The following is a 7,930-nucleotide window of genomic DNA, read 5'->3' as shown; positions in this document are numbered from 1 at the left end:
TGACAGAAAGGTATTCATTTTTTATTTATCTATGCTCCCACAGGCCGTGTATATCGATGGATATTATTAAGACGTGCTCATAAGTTTTTAAGTTTGTTGTGTAATTCAGTGTATTGTATAATTAGACTTGATCCATATTGTTACTTGAACATTTTGCTTACGTTGTATATTTAGCTGTAGGAAGCAAAATTACATGCATTTGTCGTCTATTACGGGGAACTCTAAAAAGTTCCCAACATTGTAGATGTAGCGATGAAATAATAACAGCCTACTTGTGTGCTCGTGAACTTGCTATAATCGTAGGGTTTCGAAAAATTGTTGGTTTTTGATATCGTTAATTTGTATAATCGTTTCTATATTTTACAAGACTCTTTATTCATTCTTCTAGTAGGGAATATGGTACATATCTTGATTCTCAATGTCTTTGCTTTAGCTTTCATCATTTTACAAGACAAATACTTGTGGTGTCTGCAATTGGGGTTTTCTTGTGAAGGAAACATTCAATCTGACTAAGGAGGAACTCATTGACCTTCACATGTGTCCATAGAAGTATTAGAAATTTTGGTGAAGTTTTTTAATAATGTCTTTAAAGTCTCAGTTCAGCAAAGTTTTAATATTTTAAAACATTGTTAACAACTATGTTAAATATTTTAGTTAAGAAATCAATATTCTTGGTGGCTAAAACTATATGGCAATGTCAATCATTAAGAGTCAATGAAGGTGAAGCCACAGGTTTGTGGTATGCTACGAAATGGACATTTTGAGCTTTAGATTCACAACATCGTTTTTGATTCGGAGTTTGGTGTCATTATTAGCCAATGTAGACAACACTTAGGTTCTTGGCTCACTTATTTTTCTGTTGAGTTTGTGAAGCGATAAACGAATATGGTTGCTCATTCCATTACTACGGTTGTCATATTGTTGTCAAGTTTTTAATGTAGTTACCGATTGTATTACCCATCTCATTGATTTGGAAATGCAATAGAATATTTTCAGTAAAAAACTATCATATTGGATATTTATATCAAGTTCTTTTAAAACATTATGAAATTCATTCATTGTTCATTACTTTGTAATTTAAGTACAAATTATTCAATAAGTTATATTACTCGTCTATGATATCTGCAGTTGGTAGTCTGAGAATTCAAGAAAACAATGCGTTTTCTGGGAGAACTCATGGAATTAAAGGAGAAAAATATTAGACTTTATTTGGTAGTTTGGAGGGACAAGAAGCATGGGCGGTTCTACCGTATGGCGACCCCGGACGATAATTTTTGCACATTAGATTCAACCCAAAAGCCCATTAACACATTTACAAAAAGAAAAATTTGGGCAATCTGAAAATTGTCACACGCAAATAGGTCTTGGAATTTTATTTAGCACACTATTGACGGATTCATGTCTCTTATTTTATAGGGTTAATTGTTCAAATTGACCCTGTAATATACTTTATGTTTGAAAAATAACCTAATAAAATACAAAACATATATTATAGCATTGTAACTTGAATTTCTTCTTATTTAATTTTGACCACCCTATAATATACGTGTAGTCTAAAAATGTGACCTACAGGTTGAATTTTTTCACGTTAAAATATAGCTTTATACAAAATTAAATTTCTTCAACCAGAGATAAATTAATTATGAATTTTTATTCCCTCATAATTATGAATTTCTTAAAAAATTTATAATTAATTTGTATCTTGTTTAAAAATTACAAAATTTCATTGGGAAGGTTCTTATCATATTTTAGTCATGCTTACAAAATTAGGGAACTAAATTTGACTTGTGAGTATACGCTTACGCGGAACAAAATTTCAATTTTGCACGTTTCAGTTGAAAAATCAAAATAAATTTAAACGACTTCGATATGCTATGAAACTTTACAGATCCTTTTTTATGTATTTTTATAGATGTCTCTGCAAATAATGAGCTCAAAATTCGATTTATAGATCGAGATTTCCATTGTTTTGTTTTTTGAGCTTTTGACACTTTAAAAATTCATAATTAATTTGTCGTTTGTCGAAAATTTGTAATTTTTTTGTTAAAGCCATATTTTAACGTTCTTAACTCGCCTCTAGGAAATCATGAAAAAATTCAATCTATCGGTTGCTTTTTTGGACTTCGCGTATATTACAGGTTATAAATAATAAAAATCTCGAATTACATGGTCATAATACATGTTATTTAATTACAGGGTCAATTTTCAGACTTCACGTATATTACGTGGTCAATTTCAATTAATAACCCTATTTTAAATTGTAATTTTGTTGACAAAATGATAAACCTCTTTTATTTCGATTTTTTTTTAGGAAGAAAAAATCGATTTATGACTGTTTATATATTATATTACATGTGAATTTACGATTAATTTTTTGCCCGGGCTCCATAAATTTCCTGGCTCCGCCACCGACCGACAAGAAGAGAATAAATTTGATGAAGAAAGGGGGACGAAAGATAGTAGGAAAGAAGAGAAGTCATCCATAAGGATTTATATATAACTTTGTTGGACTAAAACCCTTCAATAATATGACAACTAAAAAAATGTCTTTATAAAATACCGACTTTAGAGTATTATTTCATTCCTCCCTTTTAAAGATATTCTTCCAAATTAAGGTACACAATTTTCCTTCCAACCATTTCTTCCATTTCATTTTATCATGTTTTTTTAAAACTAACAATATGTAGCATTGTAATACCGACTTATAAAGGAGTTTTTAGGGTTTTCCTTTTGTTCCGGAGAGTTATGACTTTCCAGCAAGTGTGTGAGTTTAACCAGATTTATGATAATAACACTATATCTGGTGAGAAAACTAAATATTGACATTTAGTTCAGTAAATACTCAGAAAATATCACACTTGAGTTCAGTAAATACTCATGCTCATAGAATCTGTTTATCAACAATTGACGTTGTTTGTTGTATTCTCTAAATAAGTTGCTAGCTTAGAGGAACGTGAGACCAAAAAAGACATAACTTACCTTCTCCCTCCAATAGAAAATGTGTGCAGTAAATACTCGTGCTTAGTGTGAAAATGTCACACTTTATGTCATAGCTTAGAACTCAATCGCAAACATTTCTTTGAAATTCATACCCATGGCTTGGAAGTAGCATTAGTTTAGAGTACTCTTCATGATTTTATGTCTTTTGAAAGACACTCCTTTGTGTACCTTATTTTCAAATTTAAGTATACCTAAGCACTTTTTTGTTACGATGTTATAAGTACAAAGTTTTTATCACTGTTTAACAATGACTTTTCTTATCTTCCAACTTCAGGCCACCAATTTAAAACGCAAATCCACCACCCTTAACCACTACCTTGGTTTCTCCATATTTGTATTTTAACACATCATATCACAAACTATTTTTCTTATTCTCAATCTCAGCATCCATTTTACTGGTAAAGCAATGTTAAATGCCCTCCCTTTTATGTCAATGTTAAATGACACGATAACGATGGGTTCTCACTTCTCTTAAGTGGGAGAACATGCAAGCAATAAAGGTCATGTTACGTCTGTTTGAGTGGGTATTAAGTTTAAAAGTAAATTTTTTTAAAAGTAGGTTGGTGGGAATAAACGTTCCCCAACCATGATTAGAAAAAGAAAAAAGAAAAAACATCATGTTGTTAAATTGTAAAATCAGTGATATTTTGTTTATGTATCTGGATCTCCCCATTAGAGGTACTCCCAAATGTAAAAAAACTTGAGAACGAATGGTGAATAGTGTAAGGAGTGGATTTCATATAGGAAGAGTAGAGATCTTTCAATGTGTTGTTATGTTGTGTTATGTTCAACGATGTGATTGCTTCTTCTAATCATGATTGGAAAACGTTTATTCCCACCAACTACTTTTGTGAAAATTTACTTTTAAATCTGTTACCAACTCAAACAATGTAATGTGGTCTTTATTCCTTGCATATTCTCTTACTTTTGAGAACCCATAATTATTGTCATCAATGAATTGTATGAGAAAAACACCAACTTATACCCTTCAAAACTTCCTAAATCGACTGTTCTAGTCATCATGACCTTGCCTCAATCTTATATTGTTAATGTGTACAAGCATTCATGAACCCATTTTTCACAAAAACACATATTTTTTGCATCATAAATTGTAAGTAGTTCCAATTCATTGAATAATAAGCCTTTCCAAAGTTAAGTTTAACAAGAATGGTCTTCTTCCATGTTATGATCTTCTAACTTCTAACTACTACACCAAGTCATAGTTTCCTATTGTTAGGCATTTGCATAGTTTCTCTAACTTTGAATGCAATAAGAAATAAAAACCCCACCTATAAGGATAAATATAAGTCAAAGATATTGTCCTCAAACAATAATTATGTTAAAAAAAAAAAAAATCAAACTAACTAAAGACATATTGGAGGACCGGCCAAACTTATTAAAGGACACATTCGCGGTCTAAACTCATTAAAGAAAGTTGCATTCTCTATAACTGCTGACTCAATAGATGCATCTTCACCCTGTTTCGTTTGATATTAAACCATTTTCTTAAACCATTATGTGATCATTATGATTAACACATCAAACCAATAAAATAATAGACACATTAAAATGCAGGATTTAACTCCTTTATCTGAAGTGAATAGAGTGTAAAGTGAGAAAACTAAATATTGATATTTCAATCATCCATGATTTGATATGCATGAGCATACAAAATCAACTGTCAATTTGTTTATCAACCATTGATATTGTTTGTTGTATGCTCTAAAATAAGTTGCTAGCTTTAGAGGAACTAGAAACCAAAAAAAGTAGAGCTTACCTTCTCCCTCCATTAGAAAATGCTCCCGTACTTGCCTGCCAGGCGACTCCAGAAATTACGTGGGGTGTCCAAATCAACGGTAGCACCAACATTGAAATTCAATATATTCCCTGGTCAACAGAAAGAAAAAAAAACTCCTTAATATTACCTATATTAGATCCATCAAGAAGAAAGAAGTGGAAATAACCGAGAGGACGAACAATACTAACTGAAAGGTGTGGTAGTTTGTGCTTGCCTCTAAGCAAAATTGATTCCGTCTAAATTGATTTCAACTAAAATTGAGTTGAACGTTACATGATTTATGTTGATACACTTGAGTAAAAATAAGTTGAACTACAAATTTAAGGCTAAAAACCTTGTTTGGAGGCAAAAACTCTAAATTTCAACTTCAAGTTAAACTTCATTCTATGAGACAAAAGCAACTCTACTCATAAACACAGAAACAGCAAAAAAGTGTAATTAAACATGAATGTAATCTCATAGATTCTTTACCAATCGTGGGATCAGCAACAAAGACAACAGTACTGTCATCTACTTGTCAGAAATCTTTGACAGCCAAACCTGCATAATAATAGTACATTATTCCAAGTTTAATTTCATTAATTAATAGACTTAATTGCACTTTTGGATCCCTATCTTTTCAAAAGTTGTGGTTATGGACCCCTAACTAATTTAAATACAAAACAACCCCCTATGTTTTGATTCTTTGGCAGTTTTGGACCCCAGTCCATTGTTGACTCGGTCAACGCTGACGTGGCACACTAAGTGAGGTGCCGCGTATCAATTTTTTTTTTTTTTTTGCGTTGGGGGTCCAAAACTGCTAAAGAATCAAAACATAGAGGGCTGTTTTGTATTTAAATTAGTTAGGGGTCCATAACCGCAACTTTTGAAAAGATAGAGTCCAAAATTGCAATTAAACCTAATTAATAACCTCAACTCAACCATTAAATTGGGCGAATATCGTGATCATAAACCTGGAGTATCAGGATAGTTCTGGGCCAAAACTCTCAACTTAAATCCCGTAGCCTTTTCAAGATCAGCAATCTCTTGCGCTAGTCTTTTCTCCTGAACATGAATGATCAATTTAACATTATTAACATTCTTTCAAGAGCATCAATCATCAGCAGGTTTCAAACAACATTCGAAGGAATGATTCTGGCCAATCCTTGAATTACAGAGAATCACGGTCAAATACGGCCTCAATCGCAGTTACATTGCACTTTTGACAATATTAAAAACTATTATGCCACGGCTCAGATTGCTGTCGTCACATAGCTTTATGAAAACAATGATCACTAGCATTGATTCCATACACGATGAAATGGAAGCATTATATAGTTTTCAATTGCAATTCCCAAATGCGACAGAAATATAAAGATTTTGGATGTCTCTGTCTTATACAATATCAAGATTACTGCGGAATTTAATATCATTGCTATCACTAAGTGTTTGAACATCAAAAGAAATTTGTGTTACATAAGTTCTATTTGGGTTGGCTAATTGCAGATTAATTACCAACATAAACATTTATGAAATTGTTCAAGAGAACTTAAAGAAATATCTTATAACATGTCCACAGGTTTGTTTTCAGCTTATTTCCATAAGCTCTCCAGGTAGCTTACGAAAACAGTTTATAATTTATATGAAAACAGTTTGATATCTTTTGTGCTAGAAATAACTTATAATAATAACTTATATTATAAGCGCTTATGCTTCAAATGCTTATTTAAGTTATTTATCCAAATAGGGCAACCTGTCCATCGGAGAGGAATCCAGCAACATCGATGACGCTACTGAACTCTTTAGGAAGCAATTCTGGCTTATTGACACCAGCTTTAGTAGCAGCCTCCGCAATTTCAGCTCCGAATAAGAGTCAAGTTTGAATAATGAGTAATACCATTACTCCGAATAATAAGCAAAGTGAGAGTGCACCGGATAGAGCAAAATGTAAAGATTGGGAGTGAATTTTGGTGAGTGAGGAAATGATGGAATTGGAACTGCATTTGTTATTGTGTGATGAAGACATGGATTTTAACACAATTTTCACACATGGCAGCATCTTTAATCTGATACATAATAGAAATATGGCCGGACCGATTTGAAGAAAGTAAACCAGAAAATGGAAGAAATGTGTGACATTTCATATTTCTTCGTGTGGTTTCATTTGAAAGAAAGTGGCATACTTTCAATTTCAGAGTCAAATGGAAAAAAGAAGCATTTCAAAAAGTTGAATATAAACTAAAAAGTTAACGGTGTTAACTCAAGAGTGAGGTGAATGCTTTTTCTAAACTAGAGGGGGTGTGAGTGTCTTTTAAAATAATACTATATAGAATCAAAATATGAGAAAGCAATACAATGTAATTAATTTATGGGATCCATTTTTGAGTTTTGGAGAAGTGGTATGGATATTTAAAAAATGGAAAATGTTAGATAAACACCATTTATTTTCATATACTTTTCTACACCCCATATATTAGGGAGAGAGAAGAGAAAATGAAAGAAAAAGTGTGCTTGTGTGAGGTGCACATGAACACGTGTCAGATTTTTATGTGGGTGTCAATGGATGTATTGCCACCTAAGGATATTTATCTATCATTACTTTTAAAAAATATAGTTAAATGGTTTAAATATTGAGAAAATGTAAACTAATATAATGTATTATGTGACACCCAATGATGGGTGCTCTTAGATTCACGAGAGATAAATTCTTTTGTTGAAAGAGAACAGGAGGGGTACTAGTTTTTTTTTGAAAGAGGAGGAGTACTACTTGTACGGTTGTCCCATCTTCTATGTTCAATTATATTTATATACGACAATGACGATATAATTTAGTTTTATTGAATAATTTTCAATTTTTTTTATACTCTATAATATATTAATATGGTCTGGTATCAATATCTTGTAGGAAAGGTTAATTTAGAATATAAATTCAATTTAAAATAATTAAGTATAAAAAATTGCTATGGTATAAAATGATTTTTTTTTAGAGGTGGTTTAAAATGATTGTATAGAATATGTATCCAGTAATTGGAGTGTTTAAAAAATATTGGTTAATTTATATCATGATTCCTTTAAGTTTGAGGTTTGTAATAGATTAATCATTTAAGTTATTTTAGACACATAAGTCCTTTAAGTTTGAGGTTTGTAACAGAT

General features: G+C 31.5%; 1 pseudogene; it reads right to left on the bottom strand.

Moving 5' to 3' along the window:
- Positions 1-4,364: 4,364 nt before the first annotated feature.
- Positions 4,365-6,818, bottom strand: LOC11417522 (thylakoid lumenal 15.0 kDa protein 2, chloroplastic-like; annotated as a pseudogene).
- Between the last annotated feature and the right edge of the window lie 1,112 nt (positions 6,819-7,930).

The sequence above is a fragment of the Medicago truncatula genome, chromosome 5, assembly GCF_003473485.1.
Source record: "Medicago truncatula cultivar Jemalong A17 chromosome 5, MtrunA17r5.0-ANR, whole genome shotgun sequence".
NCBI classification, from domain to species: domain Eukaryota; kingdom Viridiplantae; phylum Streptophyta; class Magnoliopsida; order Fabales; family Fabaceae; genus Medicago; species Medicago truncatula.
This window is presented reverse-complemented; position numbering and strand designations above follow the sequence as displayed.